General features: G+C 42.8%; 1 protein-coding gene and 1 long non-coding RNA gene across 2 annotated transcripts in view; both read left to right on the plus strand.

Moving 5' to 3' along the window:
* The window catches only part of LOC147153346 (uncharacterized), a 156,840-nt gene that overhangs the window by 16,643 nt on the left and 123,742 nt on the right, over positions 1-16,455 (plus strand). The window lies entirely within an intron of this gene.
* On the plus strand, positions 515-6,534 carry LOC147153347 (uncharacterized). The gene is made up of 3 exons (XR_015088569.1): positions 515-629; positions 936-1,053; positions 5,667-6,534. It is a non-coding gene; the product is annotated as an uncharacterized LOC147153347 (long non-coding RNA).

Raw genomic sequence — 16,455 nt, forward strand, 5'->3', positions numbered from 1 at the left:
CGTTTTCATTCTTGTTTGTGCAAATCTGTTGTATTTTGATATTGCTGTTCATAATTGCTACAGTTCGAAGGTCAGCTGTTTTTGAGAACAAAATACTTGCACTCATACTCTGAAAAAAAATACACTGGCTCAGGATGGTAAATACGGACTATGGATGGATGCTTTATATTAGCCAATTTGTTAGCCATATGTTGATCAGATTAGCCAATGTGTTAGCCATATGTTGATCAGACATAATTGATGATTCATTAATTTATGGTCATCACAGGCCAACAGCAAAATGTCTTAACAATTAAGATGGCATATAAATCAATAGTGAATTAAGAAAAACTCTTGCCTCTCACACACACGTATACTTCCACGGACACACCAACAGGCATTCACATAAGAGCACGCATACAACTTTGTCTAGTGGGATGGAATGTGGCTTTGAGGGTTGTTTAACAGGGGAGTCCTTGGGATCAAGGGTGTCTGCAGCCTGACGACCTGGTCCTTGTGCGATAAACCGTAGATTGGAGAAGCTCAAGAGTCTACCAACATTTTTGATTACGCTTATCTGTCAGGACAACACTATATATGTGATGGTCACGTCTTCCACAGCCTCTTTTGTCACTTTGCGTGTTTGCGAGGTAAGAAAAGAACCCCTTGTCTGATTCCTGTATTTCCGAAATTGAAATAGATGAGCAATTCAGTCAACTTGCCAAGTCTTTATTTACATTGGATGCCTTCTTGAAAGACAAAACGAGCACGCATGGAACAAATATAAGGTTTTTGGTGAACTGATGATCGAGCTTACATCTCAAGTGACCTGCTCAAATTTCCAACACTCTGAAATCAAAGTGTGAGTGCGCGCATGTGTTGTGTACCTACATGACTTGTTCTGTCTGGCATGCACATCGGTGAGAGCCGCTTGATTTTCAACTTTATTTGGAAAGATGAAAATGCTGCACAGTTGCTCGGTCAATCGGAAGAGCGGAAATGCAGTCGTCTTCTCACATGAAGAGGCGGAGAGCAACGGCAGCAGAAACACCGCCAGGCCGCCGCCGCCACCAGGTAAGGCCTTGGCCTCGCTGGGCTTCTCGCCCTTGTTACAGAGGTCAGTGTCGCAGCATTTTTTGCGACATTCTGACACTGCTTCGCAGCCCAACGTCACTTTGTTGCCGTCGCCTGCGAGGCGTCAGAATGAGCAAGTCAGACGCTTTCTTGGCGAGAATATGCTCGATGCGCCCCCACTCGACCAAACGCGGCATTCTGATGAAAATAGTTCCTCTGCCCAATAGGAACGAAGCAGCAAAATGCAGCAGTTTTCATCGGCTTCAGGGGGCGGCCATTTTGCCACTTACCGTTGACCGGAAGTGACATCACAGTTGCTCAGGGCTCAGCTAAGGACCAATCGTGGGTCAGCTTGAGGAAACAGGAGAGCCGAGAGCCGTGATTGGTCGTTACCTGAGCAACTACGATGTCATTTCCGGTCATCTTTTTTATTTTGCTCCTTCATTTCGATTCCACAAAGAGACCATCAGAATGACACATTTAGACGAGTGGGGGCGCACGGGACATATTACAAAAGACATTTGGAACTTTTCCCCTCCAAGAGATGAGTGGTCCCATCACGTGATCTCCGCCAGGCAGTCGGCATGGCGTTACGCCAAACCCACCCTGGTCTGTGAAGCATTGCTCCCCCGTTGGACAGGTCTTAGGGGTACAGGTTGGGGGATTGCCAATACAAGCCTGGCAGGCCTGCTCATCAGCGCACTCGTAGCATTGCTGCGCTTGAGCTGGTGAGCAAAAAACGCAAAATGTCGCTCATAGAAATTGCTTTGAGGGGCAGTACAATGACAGTACTCGGATTGACTTTGTAGGCCGGACAGACGGCAGCAGTTTGAGGAGCTCCCCAGATGATGTCCAAAGAGCAATTGTGCATTTGCCATGAATTTAACTGGCTGCCGTCTGCTCGGTTGCCTCTCCTCCTTCCTGCCCTCTCTGGCCCGACGTCATAAGAAAGTCCTTGAGAGGCGCATCAAAGGACCACCGTCGTTATAAGGCATCAAACGTCATCAGAAAGCACCCATACAGTGTTGTGTCAGCCAAGCCTTGATCAGGCACATCACAAAGGACCGACGCACTTTTCGGCCTCACAGTCGAGGCCTTATGAGGCACGTCAAAGAGAGCAGAAAGGTCAGCGCGGGTCAAGAAGTCATTTCGTTGAACTCGGTCGGTCAGCAGCCGGCTCAACCAAATGGAGCCCGGGAGGGCCCCCCTGCCGTCTGCCGTTGTCCAATCTCCAGCGGCCAAGGAAGGGCCGTTGATTGACAGCTATTACTTTGAATTTGTTGCCAAAAAACATCTCCCCCTTCGGAATTCACATGCCATCAACGTCAAAGGATCAATTGGGTTAGTCAAATACAAACTACTAAAATGTAAATTCATTCTTCAGGGTGATTCTTCCCTTAACAGGGCGGATAAAAACATTTTATGGTACATAGAGCCAACGACTGTACAAGAGAGACAAGCAAATGATTTCAAAATGCTGACTGGCTGCAGTGCGGCAAGGGCAGATTTCAGAGTGGTCCATTACCACCCCGGCACCCTCTCTGGCTCCGCCAGTGCATACAACATAACCACTGGGAATACTAAAACAAAAACAATATTACAGTCTTTTATGATGATATAGCCCGTGTAAAAGGTAAAAACAATCAAGTGACTACATATATTGTGATGATTTAGTTATTCTGGCTTTGAATGTGTGGCCACTTATTTGACCCGTCTTTAGTTGAATGTTATCTTGGGACAGTAGTCTCCTCCCTGATGTGCTCGTGCAAACACTGACGGTAACAATTGAAATTGTTGACCCTATTCAGGGCCGTGCAAAGGGAGGGGTCGACAGGGTGGGGGTGCCCTGGCATCCATCAGAGCTGATGATCATCGATGATGGGGCATCCAAAAATGTAAAGGGTTTTCCGCCTGTGATTGATGGGCATCAAGTTTGACAGTCCTCCACCTGCACAAGCCATCACCACAAGTTTTTCGGGGGCATCCAAATCAGCCGCTGGCCCCGGGCACCCACTGTGCTTTGCACGTCACAAACCAATTCAATATTTGAGTAAAACCTTGAGGGGGTCAACACAGGAGAAACATATTCTAATGTGAAATGGAATGATAGCCTGAAGCTCCTGTAGTTACCGGAAACAAATGTTGAGTCAGGGGCGTGCAGAGGGTGGTGCCAAAAGGGCAGTGTATCTACCTTAGGAGGGGCATCAACAACAGACTAAATTTAAACTCAGATTAGGGTTTCAAATTAGAGTTGTAAAGTAGGGTTAGGATTTCAAAGTACGGTCACAATTTATACCGTCAGAATGTGTGACCTCAGGTTTCAATGTACGTAGGGCTTCAAAGCAAGGTTTTAAATGAAGGTTAGGTTTTCAAAGTCAAATTTATGTTTTAATCTACCGCTATTGTTTGCAAGTGAGGTTTTACACTAGGGTATGGGTCTGAAATTAGGGTTGTAAACTAGGGTTAGAATATAGCGATTTAAACTAGAACTTTCTGCTGTCTGTGTCAAGGTCATGTCATGTCATGTCATCTTCCAAACCGCTTATCCTATACAGGGTTGCGGGGAATTGCTGGAGCCTATCCCAGCCGTCAACGGGCGAAGGCAGACTACACCCCGAACTGGTCGCCAGCCAGTCGCAGGGCACACATAGACACTGTCACTGAGCGGGAATCGATCCCACGCTGCCCGCACACAACTCAGGCGTGTGTACCACTACACTATCAGTGGTGTGTCAAGGTCTGATTTGCGAAATGAAATTAAAGAAAAGGCAACCCCCCAAAAATTATTTACAATAATATGTTGTATGCGCCTCCATTAGTCTAAACACGGCATTCTGACTAATATTGCGTTTGTGGAATATAAATTAAGCCGCAAAATCCATTCCTTTTTAGCCGTCTTAGGAGGCAGCCATTTTGTCACTTGCTGTCGACTGAAAATGACATCATAGTTGCTCAGGGTTCAGGTAATAAGCAGTCACCGCTCACCTGTTTTCTGAAGCTGAGCCATGATTGGTTGTTACCTGAGCCCTGAGCATCTGTGATGAAAAAGTATTTCTGCAAGCAGTTTATAACTCAACTCATAGAAATTGTTTGCTGTTTCACTCCCAGTTTTTCTTAAACACTTCTTTTTATTATTATTAATATTACTGCATGCATGACATTCTCAATCAATAAGCTTCCCTAATGTTTCAATTCTGAATTCATCCCCTGTAATTTTATACATTTCAAGTCATTGCTACGGCTATATCAGTGTAGGGTGGAGGAGGGCAAAGTTTAGTGTATTGCTTTCTGAGAAGAAGACCCTGTGTGCATTATACGGCGGCAATAATATGGCATGTAAAAGTGAAGTATTACCTACAGCTGAATGATGTCATGTTCCACGAGGAATTCTGCTTCCTACTGAATCTGATTGATGCCCCAGTCTGGAGATGCAGACATCTGTCGCCTTTTATAGGGCCGTTGCCGTGAGAGTTGAGTGATGTTACATGAAATGAAATGATATTTTGATAAATGACGTGCTACGTGCAGACATGATTATGTCTCCTCTACTCATTGCATGCCTAACGTCACTCTCAAAGGTTCATGTTTTTCTCTTCATTAAAAACACAAGAGGGCACTCTGCTCCACATATTGAAACCTCTAGAACAGACTGCTCAGGCTCACACATATAGGTAGGAGTTAATGATTTTTTTTAAATTCATTGTCTGTGACCAGTGACCACATGCAAAGTACATAATGATTTTGCAGAACTCTCTCGTGTTAAATCCTGAAATGTGTATACCTGCCCAGCGATCAGGTAGAAAATTACACAGCCAAGTAAATCTTTTGAAACCGTCTGTTTCCAAAATTATGTCTGTGAGCAAGCAGTTCTGAATTTTATGGAATGTGACTTCACAAGTAATCTAATTTACATTTGCCCTTTTTTTTTTCCTAGAAAGAGGGCTCAACAAGTAGTGCTCACCCTCATTGTAATGAAAGCCATACTCGTCAATGGCCCTGCAGTATAAGGGGCATGGGGTCAGCAATGACTCATTTGCATGAGATGGGACCAGGGTTATTATCGTTTTGGATTTTTCATTTTAGATTAGTTTTTATTTCGTTTGGTTCGTTTTAGTTAGTCTTGTGAGCAGACAATGTCGTTATAGTTATCGTTTTTCAAAAAACATTTTCGTTTTTATTTTATTTCGTAAACGAAAATGTTTTTTTAATTTCAGTTTTCGTTATTTCGTTCCTTTTCGTTTACGATAATAACCTTGGACGGGACTGCCCATTAACACGGACTCAGTGTAAATTTTCATTCAATTGAATTATTGCATTTTCTTCTCTTGTCATTTTGTTTTATTTTACTGGAATGTGTCCTCACTCAAAAAAGGTTTGACCTACTGACAACGTGTCACTGAGTAACTCAAGTTTTTAAACTGTAAAACTTCAGGCCTATGTGACATCATAAAGGATAAAGAACTAGCAACTGCATAGCAACTGATACATCACGTGACAACCAGTCATAACATGTTGTGCAGTCAGTAACAATAACCTGACGGAAGTATGCAACTGATGCTGCAAAGACAAGCCTTCACTGATATAAATTTGTTTGTGGTTTCTGTTCTCCAAAGGAAAATCAAAACTCTACACCGACAACAATTAGAGAAGAGCAAAACACTCAGACGTGGCTGTTGGAGATCAAGTTCTGCTGAGAAAAGTTAAAGTAGATATATTCTCCACAACATTCGACAAGACACCATCTGAGGTAATCAAGAAGGACGGGACCAACTACGTATTCTAGGAACACCACATTTGTGATAAAATACCACTCTGAGGACACTGCTCCACAAACAACTGACAAGAGAAGTGTAGTACAAGGCGTGGAAAGAAGATGGTTGTTAACGGAATAACTGGACTGTGCTCAGTTATTGAAGCGGGCAAAAACCCAACAGTGCTGAGTGGAGGGATCTTGACGTTGGGGACTTCAGCATTCATCACACTCAGTCATACACACTGCAGTTGCCCCGAGGCCCGATCCGCTTTAATTATGAGTCACCCAGCTAATCAATAGGAAGAAGGATAATTCCATTTCAACACCCAATATGCATTTATGCCGATGTCAGATTTAAACGACTTGAGCCTTGATTACCCTCATATTGTGTTTGTATATTTATAACTGTGTGATCTATAAGGTGCTTGAATGTGTGCTTGCATTATTTCAGGCAGGGTGAGCACCAGTGATGGCTTGTCACGCAATTGACTGGAAGCGAATCTAACAGCGGTGCGGGAACATTTATAAGATAAGATATGAATGGGTTTCTCTACCTATTTTATTCCTTGGTAAATACATTCACCCAGAGGCCACTATAGAGAAAGCTGTGCATGTGTGTGTGCTGTATAAGTGTGTGTTTGTGAAGGGGGTGTGCGGGACTTCATACACAATCCATGATGACACCTGACACCTGCTTCTATTTTGCCTAAATCCAGAAACCCAAAGAGCTCCAGCAAAGAATACAAAAAGCAAGTCAATCACAGAGCACGTATAGGAAACAAGAGTAACGCGCCATTTTTGATTGGCTGGGTCATCTGTGATGTCCTCGTGAAAACTATTTATGAAACCCCGCACTCTGCACGATAATTCAGTCGGGTACGTAAGGCCTCGGTTTTCAGGTAAAGAAATCGAAATATTTGTCCCTGGTCCGACCCTTGACCCCAACTGCCTGAAACATCTTGTGTCAGCTTGCCTTTTAAAAGCGCAGGGGTCAGAAAATGAAGACAAGTGCTTTTGATTAAACGTCAGAAGACCGAGTTGGTCCAAGTAAAATTAATCTGTTGGAGCATGAAGAACATAACCTGGACGTGCATCATTAGCTTGGTGCTAACACAGCGAGAGTTGGCTCCATAATTTATTCTATCCACAAGGATTATTATTTTAGATTGAAATGGATGTGATCCTGAATTGCTCTGCACCATTGCTTGGTGTAACATGAGTGATGAGGTCAGGTGTGTGCGTGCGTGCGTGCGTCCGTGTGCGTTGTAAAGTGAGAGTTGCATTGGAGTTTGTCTGCGCATTTCAGAGGGGGTCAACGCCACGTGTCGACAATGTGAATGAAAACTGCTGAAAAGCGTGATAGTCTCAGGGAGGCTTTCAATCACTGTACTTGAGCCATATGTCTACGGTTTGGTTTGGTACAGTAAACACTGATTTGGTTTGCGGTTGCATCGCAAATGTGTGTGCAGGAAAAGTCCACATATAGTGTGGCACAGGCACGGTTCCAGGATTTTTACTGTCCCACGGCTAAAGGGGGGCGCTTGGCTAATATACAGGGGGGGGAGCTGTGAAAATTATTTATAAATATACATGAAATGATCAAAGGGCTGTCCGGTCCCTGTACCACCGTTGCCAGAGTTTGGTCCGAATTGCCGGCAGTAAGTCGGATTCGTTTCCTGTGGGCGTTGGACTCCGCCAAGGCTGCCCTTTGTCACCGATTCTGTTCATAACCTTTATGGACAGAATTTCTAGGCGCAGCCGAGGTGTCGAGGGGGTCCGGTTTGGTGGCCTCAGTATTGCATCTCTGCTTTTTGCAGATGATGTAGTACTGTTGGCTTCTTCAAGCCGCGATCTCCAACTCTCGCTGGAGCGGTTCGCAGCCGAGTGTGAAACGGTCGGAATGAAGATCAGCACCTCCAAATCTGAGACCATGGTCCTCAGTCGGAAAAGGGTGGCGTGCCCTCTCCAGGTCGGGGATGAGATTCTGCCCCAAGTGGAGGAGTTCAAGTATCTTGGGGTCTTGTTCACGAGTGAGGGTAAGATGGAACGGGAGATCGACAGGCGGATCGGTGCAGCGTCTGCTGTGATGCGGACCCTGTATCGGTCTGTCGTGGTGAAGAAGGAGCTTAGCCGAAAGGCGAAGCTCTCAATTTACCGGTCGATCTACGTTCCTACTCTCACCTATGGTCATGAGCTGTGGGTCATGACCGAAAGAACAAGATCTCGGATACAAGCGGCCGAAATGGGTTTCCTTCGCAGGGTGTCTGGGCTCTCCCTTAGAGATAGGGTGAGAAGTTCGGCCATCCGGGAGGGACTCAGAGTCGAGCCGCTGCTCCTCCGCGTCGAGAGGAGCCAGTTGAGGTGGCTCGGGCATCTGATTAGGATGCCTCCTGGACGCCTCCCTGGTGAGGTGTTCCGGGCATGTCCCACCGGCAGGAGACCCCGAGGACGACCCAGAACACGCTGGAGAGACTATGTCTCCCGGCTTGCCTGGGAACGCCTTGGGATCCTTCCGGAAGAGCTGGAGGATGTTGCTGGGGAGAGGGAAGTCTGGGCTTCCCTGCTGAAGCTGCTGCCTCCGCGACCCGACTTCGGATAAGCGGGAGATAATGGATGGATGGATGAAATGATCAAATCAAAGGCTTGAGGATCTTAAATGGGGCTACACAGATTTCTGACGGGGCTATGGCACCACCTAGCCCCGGTGTAGCGTCATCCCTGGTGTGACATCATAGCAGTAGGATTACATGTAATTTATCAATGTATTCAAGAAGAACTTGACAGTGTAGTGATGTGCGTGGATATTATAAGCAAGAAACAGAAAATGTCTGTAGCACTATCGTATTTATTAAACAACGCTTTTCTTTCCTCCCCATTTGGTAGTGACCCCATGTATGTTTGAGACTAAAATCAACCTGTGAGAACAATGGGATGGAAACCCACGACTGGGAAAGGAAACAAAATTCACAGTAGTCTCATAGCCACGCATCAAGGGCAAACTGGAGTGAACACATCACAATATGGCTAACAGCTTATGAATCAACAATATTGTTATACTTTACAAAGGACTTTTAACATACGTCATAGATGTCATGGACTAAATATTGGTTGTGTCGTCACCTTGGCTGAGGCCTCTTTCTTTTCTTCTTTTGGCTAATGGTGTTCAGGCAAGGGCATCGATAATATGTGATGTGCTTAAACTAAAGGATTTGCTCCGCCTCTGGCTGCACTGCAATATTGACAGGGGTCAAGAATAAAAGGACAGATTAATAGAAACGACTAGTGTGCCACATTCCACTCCAATGGTAACATGGAAGTAACAGTTCGCCATTGACCAACCAGTGGGCAACAGCATGATTAGCGCCAACCTTAGACAAGAATCGGTACAAATAAAGGCCTCCTCTTAAATGTCTTGGTACCGTCTACAGTGTGTTGGAGTATATGGAAACAGCTCTTAATGATTTAACATGTTTTATTTATGTACACTCATTCTATACTCAGCTTGTATCTTATGAACCTGTTCTATCGTTTTTAGTTTTAAACACTGGCGGAGCTGTTTCATTTCAAATGATTGAACACGTTGGTTAACAAAATCCCATACATTAGTTACACGTTATATCTGAATTTTATTACACAAATTTGCTATATATTACATGCAAATTCATTTGAGTATTTACACAAACAGGCAGATTTTGAACTCTTCTCATCAACAACTTCACTAAACTAACAATTGGAGCAAATACAATTACACAAAGATCATATTTTGAGTACAACACGAGCAACTGAATAAAGATTTAATATTTCATAGGCTAATGTTGAGTCAGCGTGCAAGTTGTTCCATCATATTTTCATTTTGTTTACCTGCATTGATTTTAGATCTACCTGTACAGCAGAGGTCACTGTTGAGTGACCAACACAGTGTCAATACAGTGTCAACACAGTTTGTTAAATGTGCCAATACACACTTTGAGGCATCATCATCCCATCACTACCATCACCTCTGACTTTGAGGTCCAGTCAGTAACTGAAAGAAAATTGCTGATAAACACATTCAATTATTAATATTAATGTAAATTGAAGAAAATTGACAAATCAAAAACAAAATGAAAAAAAAAAAAATATCCAGAATCCCCGACTTAGTAGGTAATGAACTGTCATGCTGCAATGAACTGGAATGCCTGGAGGAGGACCCAAAAATCAGGAGGCAAAAATTAAGTGCAATATAAGGTATTTAATTAAAATTAAAGGCAAACAAGGTTCTGGGATGTTCAAAAATTCTATAGTCCAAAAACAACAAAACACGAAAAAAACATTAGGACTTGACTTGGACAGCACACCATTGACAAATGACAACGACGCAACCAGGACTGAACGAAAACTAAATACAGACAAGTTGACGATACAACGAGGAACACTTGGACAAGACACAGAGGGTAAGGAGGGTACTGACTGGCTAACACCAGGGAGCGGGATGACAAGCACAGGTGGACTCAATAACCTAACAAGAGACAGACAAAGGAACACAAGGAAAAACATGAAACTAAATTCAAAAAACAAACTCAAAAGACAGACTGTGACAATGAACCACCACATGATATCATCCGAAGAAGACCAAAAACCAGACATCAGATGGATGGAAATCCACGGATCATACACACATACAATTACACACATTTTTTTCCCTGTCTGCATTAAACCTACTGCAGATGTATACACACCAGATGAAAACGGGTACAGAAGTGTACTTCTTTTTATTCATCTCTCTTTTTTTTTTCTTTCAAAGCATCATTGTCAAGTTCTGGTCTCATCACTTAACCTCCCCATCACCTTCAGCACTGGGAACTGCATCACAGCCGTTAAAGAACCTGATGGCTCACATTATCTTTATTTACTGGCCTAATTGTCATACTGACAGCAGCCTTAAATGGAACTGCGCAGCACTACTGACTAAGAGACACCGACACGCCGATGTAAAGATACAAGACGGTAAAGTTGAGACAAAGCAGAGAGAATGTTTAAAGAAGTTACTGACTAATATTAGGGGCTTGGATAAACGACAAAAACAGAGTCAAGAGAAAACATTTTGGGACACTAAATGATGTTACATGATCTATTAAAAGGCTGAATACATACATGCCCATGTAGACTATTACATAGATGGGAAAAAGTCTGACTATTTTTCTAAGTTTCACATCTATCATTTACCGCCTACAAAATGGGCAATATATATATATATATAATTGCACTTCTAAAAAGACACACGACCTCACAGGCAGACACGCTTCAGTGTGACGGAGCCGTCTGCTCTCTCCTGTCGCCTCATTTGTTGCAGCATCAGGCTACTCTCTCGACGGAGGCCTCGTTTTGTGCCCTTGTCAGCAATCTTCAGCTTTCTACTGCCCTCATTCATCCCCCTCCTCACTCTTTTCACTTCTCAAATTCTTTAGCACCCTGCCACACACTGATCATTCCCTTATTGAACATCCAGGCTCTCCCCCTCAGTTCATGTCTTTTTCATCCATTGAGATGGTCATTTTGACTTTTGCTATTGTTGTGGGCTCTGTATGTCAGTTGACAGGATGCCGCAGAAACCTGACAGTCAATTTTAGGGTTGCATATGGATAAAGGATGAACCCATGATAACCATACTTGCTTTTGGAGTTTCTTTGGCAGTTTGCCACCGCTCCACAATTAAAATGGTCTGCCCATTCACTTCTTTCAGGTCCTGGCATACACACTGTCAAATCCTGTAATTTTATGACATTTTGTGGAGAAATTATAAAAGAAGAGTCTATTAAATGCAAGGGGTCCCAAGCAACAGGCCGCAAAACGGTACCGGGCCACTTTGGACCGAGCCACGGCGGGTTGCACAGATGAAAGACAAAAAAAACGTACAGTACTTATTCATTATCCGAGGCTGAATTATTTATTTTTTTAAAGTGACCGGAGTCTCTCAGTTACATCCATAATGCATATTAAGTTGACTCCCTCGTGTAACGCTAATATTATGTGCACAAGATAGCAAATGAGTAAAATAAACAGACCTATTTGTAAAGTTGCTCAAGGACAATGTTTTTTTCCAGACTCCCCATTTGAAAACTGCCATGCAGTCTGTAGTAAATCATATACCGTACCTGATTGGAAAAACACAGAACAAATTTTCACTCTTGTTGACACAGCGCGCATTGAAGTGATCGTCAAAATAAAAAAGTGTCCACTCTGCAAGCCCCCCCCCCAAAAAATCATGTGTAATGATATTGGTGACCTTCCTGAAAGCAGAAAGGTCCATACAACAATCATGGGGCTTACCTTAATTGCTGATTTCAGGCAAGTGGTTAAGTGGAAAGTAGGAATGGGCGGATCGATACCAAAATATCGATATTCTAATCCAGAGTGCTCAATTTTAAGTATCGATCCTCGAGATAAAGTATCGATATTTGCAATTAATTCTGATAGATATAATATATTTATTAATCTATCATTTAGAAAGTACTATTGTTATCCAATCAGAATTTTTGCTATGTGTTGCCAAGGGCAAAGAGCTTTCTGGCCCACGTCTCGTCGGCACAGTATTGGAGTGCACGTCACTGTTGACAAGATGACATGGAAATGGAAACAAAATAGTTTGAAGTAGTTTGGTTCAACTGATGATGTGCGCGTTCCCAATGGTGTGAGCGCAGCGGCAGTGCACATGTGGTTTAGTTCTCAGCTTTGTGTAAAAAAAAAAAAAAAACGTCATCTGATTGGTATCATGATATTTGATATTCGTGATCGGATTCGGATCGTATCCAAAATCACTGGTATTGCCCATCCCTAGTGGAAGCCAAAATGGTTGTTTTTCCTTCTCACCTCACACTACGTTTGAATTGTGGGAGGAACTCTGTTAGGTGTTGATTTTAAAATATACACTTAACAGAGATGTTTTGATTGAACTCTCCAGATTAACACATAGGGCCCCGCCTAGTGGAGTTTTCTTTCTTTTGGTATTTTCAAGCGCAGTTAGAAATGGGCAATTGCACCATTGTGGGAGTGAACACAATCGGCTTGTTTCCCATCCATTGGAAGCGGATCCCCTCATAACCTTTGAATTCAGTGCTGGAGAGGCGCACCATCTACATGTCAGAAGTATAATGGCTGCAAGTCCATGCAGGAGATTGGTGCGTTCAAGTACATTTAAAAGGATCTTCAAGAAGATCTGCAAGTGCGGACGATGTAAATACCACTACTTCTCTGTACGTGTTATTATTTGTTATAAAACCAATATTACGAGTTACGTGGATGAGGGGCGTTGCAGTCTACTGAGTGCCAGTTTAGTTGTTGTTGACATTTGCACGTGATTGCTGGCCTGCGTTTGGGTTGTCATTTGTTTCTTCTCAACAGAGCCGTTCAAGTATGAAGGAGGGTCACGACAAAGCGGAACAGCATTTTCCACGAAGAAGTGATTGTCAGGGGACGCATACAGGCAAGCGAAGTGAAATTTACCGCTTCATCAAGCTGTTTGGTTTTTGCTCTGTGGGCATTTAGTACCATACGTGACACACACTCACACACACACACACACACACACTGCTTCCACTGTGCAGAGCATCTGTATTTTTAAAGTAAAAGTGCATTGCCTTGACTTTACAGAGCCAAGATGAAAGTCCACCTCTCTTAGTCGATGAAGGTCACAGTCCGCATACTGTATATGGACACATGTCAGGGGGCTTGGTGTAGCAGACGGCCAGTGGATTCAGCCTCATTCTTATGTGAGGGTGCATGGGTAAAAAGACGAATAGAGGTGATCCGGGAGGATGTGGAGTGATAGAACAGAAACAATGAAAAAAGCAAGGTGGGGTAGAGGCTCTGTTACAATGCAATGGATATCAAGTGAAAGCACTGCATATTCTTTACTTGTTCTTTTATTCCATTGCTCTCACTGTGCAGGATGGATGGAGGTCATTCATTATCTGCTGGTCCACTGGGACCAGTATCTTCCTCAGCAGTTTAAACAACCACCCAACACAGCAGTGGGGGAGGATTCAAAGAGGGCTTGAGGGGTTCATCGTACCCATGTCGGTCTACTCATAAGAGACTAAAGCCCTGCGTCCTCCATGCATAATTTGTACACATTTCCATTAGGGATGAACCATTGGTTACATTTCATTGAAGGTATGAATTAGGATGTAAAGGCGTCGATTATTGGTGAGCACGTCTGCTTCATGGTTTTGAAGTTGTGAGAAGGAATCTTGGTTTGTTTCTGTCCACATTCCCAAAGCATGCATGTAGGGTTAATTCAACACACAAACTCAAGATGTGATTGTGAGTGTTGATTGTTGTCTAAATGCACACTGCAATTAGCTGGTGAAAGTCAAATCAGTCGTGATATTTTCCATTTTAACCGGGGCCTCAATGGGGATAACCGCTATGGAAGATGGGTTTATGCTAGGGTAAGGGGATCCGTGTATAATTTGTTCTTTCCGTTTTTTAATTCGCAGTTAAAAAAACAAAAAAAGTGAATCATTATTTTGGAATTAGTTTGGATGGAACATGCTTGTGGTGTGAATCACTGGACTGATTTCTGTTTGCTGACAAGCTAACATTTCTTTATCAATGCTCGTTATCAAAATTCAGAGTCAGTGGTCTATTTTTTTTTTTTTTTTTTAGCTCTGGGCCTGAAATTTAAAAATGAACAATTAGGATTTGTGTTTTTGAATTTGTGTTTGATTAAACAACATCAAAAGAATATCGCGTTTTCATTTGTTTGAAAACTTTTTTTCAATCGCCAATTGAAAATAATAGAGCAAATGACACATGGGTTTTAAGGTTGGGTACTGATACTATAGGTTCCTAAGTTCACATCATTAGTTAAGTATTTTTGTCAATTTTGCAAACCAAGATGGAAAGGAAAGCAACCGTCACTGCAATGCCACGTGAAGGACCTAAAACATAGCCATTGGGATTCTCATATGCGCCACGGATAGCATAAAACAACTCACTTAATTATGTCAAATTATACAGTTTTCAAACTAAATCCAACCACATTACCACTTGTAATGACATGAAAACATCCAAGCGACACAAACTGTCTCTGCTGTGCTCGTGCATCCACAGTGTCACCAACAACGCAGTTTTTTGCTGCGGAACATGGTCATTAATAATTCCTTAATTATGGTACATATATGCATGCGCGCACACACTCGTGCATGCGTGTGCGCGCACAGAAACACACGCAGGCATGCGCGCACACACGCGCTCATACACGCAAATGTTGAGGAACAGTAAGTGTGAGTAGCAGTTGTGTATCCCGAAGGTAATTGAGGTTAATGAGTGTAAATGTTACGTAAAAACACATTAGTGAGAGTAATTAAGATTAGCATGTGTATTAGACAAAGTCGGTTGGAAATCCCCCAGCTATCAACCATGATTTTCTACCCCTCCACTGTCAAAGATTGAAATACAGCCCTTGATTGAGAATTTATACAACGCCATAAAAATAAAGTACCTCTTGGTTTATCTATTTGTTTTAGCACTTGGTTGGTAATGACTCCATCTTGGACATGAATGAGGTGAGGACAAGGCAGAATGCTGTACATACGCACGGAAGGGAAGAAAAAAACAAAGACAAGTGAGCAGAAGGTGGTTGTGCATATACTGCATCAGCGGGACTCAATGTCGCAAGGCATGCCAACACATCACACGCTCACTTCTTGGCCTGAAGACAGACAGCCCAAGATAAATAGGAAAATGACATCACCTCCATTTAGATAAAGGGGCGCTGGGGGAGGAAAGACTCCTCACGCCCTTGTAACGTGCCTCTGCAAAGACGGAATTGAGTTTTAAAGTTGTCAATTCATTTTATGAGTTTCAAAGATTTTTAAGCATTTAGATGGACAGTTTTGCCCATGTCACATCTTTGTCTCATTCAAGCACCAACTTCTTCCCGTTGTGTTCACCAAATCATCTTTCTTGATTGCCTTTAAGGGACATTTTCGATAATAAAAAAAAATAAAAATGAAAAAAAAGAAACAGGAATTTTTTTTATCTTTCCTACTTTGGGGGGGGACAAAAACCAACACAAAATTAAATCTAAGTTTACATTTCAAGTAAAATTCAGCCCATCACAGTCCCAAAGCAACTGCAAAATCTAATGTTGGACTGGATTATATTCTATCCATCCATCCATTATCTTTACCGCTTCTCCTCACAAGGGTCACGGGATTATATTCTAAACATCGTCTAAGTATGTTAAAAAAAAAAACAATATTCATTATGTATGACATGATACATGTGAATGAAATGTGTGTGAGTGCGTGTGTGCACGTCTAGGTGTGTGCGTGTGTGTATGTGTGTGCGCTTGTGTCTGAGTGAGAGGGGAATGGGGGCAGGAGAGGACAAGGGGGCATAAATCAATACATTTTAACGGAAAGCCCTTGTGTAGCAGAAACAGAGACATGAAGCAGAAAAACAGGAGACGGAAAAGAAGTGAAGAAGTTCAATAGAGAAGGAAGCAAGGAGGAAAGGCCTGTCAATCATCTTGACCTTATTCAGGAGGATGTTGCTCCGTTCGTGAACTGAAGCTATACAACTTATTCGTGTTAATTGATTTGTGTACTGCAAACAAATCAAATCAAAATTATTAGGACAAATAGTTCCACTCTTCCCAATCT

The sequence above is a fragment of the Filicampus tigris genome, chromosome 1 (genome assembly GCF_054856515.1).
Source record: "Filicampus tigris isolate MCC_2025a chromosome 1, RoL_Ftig_1.0, whole genome shotgun sequence".
NCBI lineage: Eukaryota > Metazoa > Chordata > Actinopteri > Syngnathiformes > Syngnathidae > Filicampus > Filicampus tigris.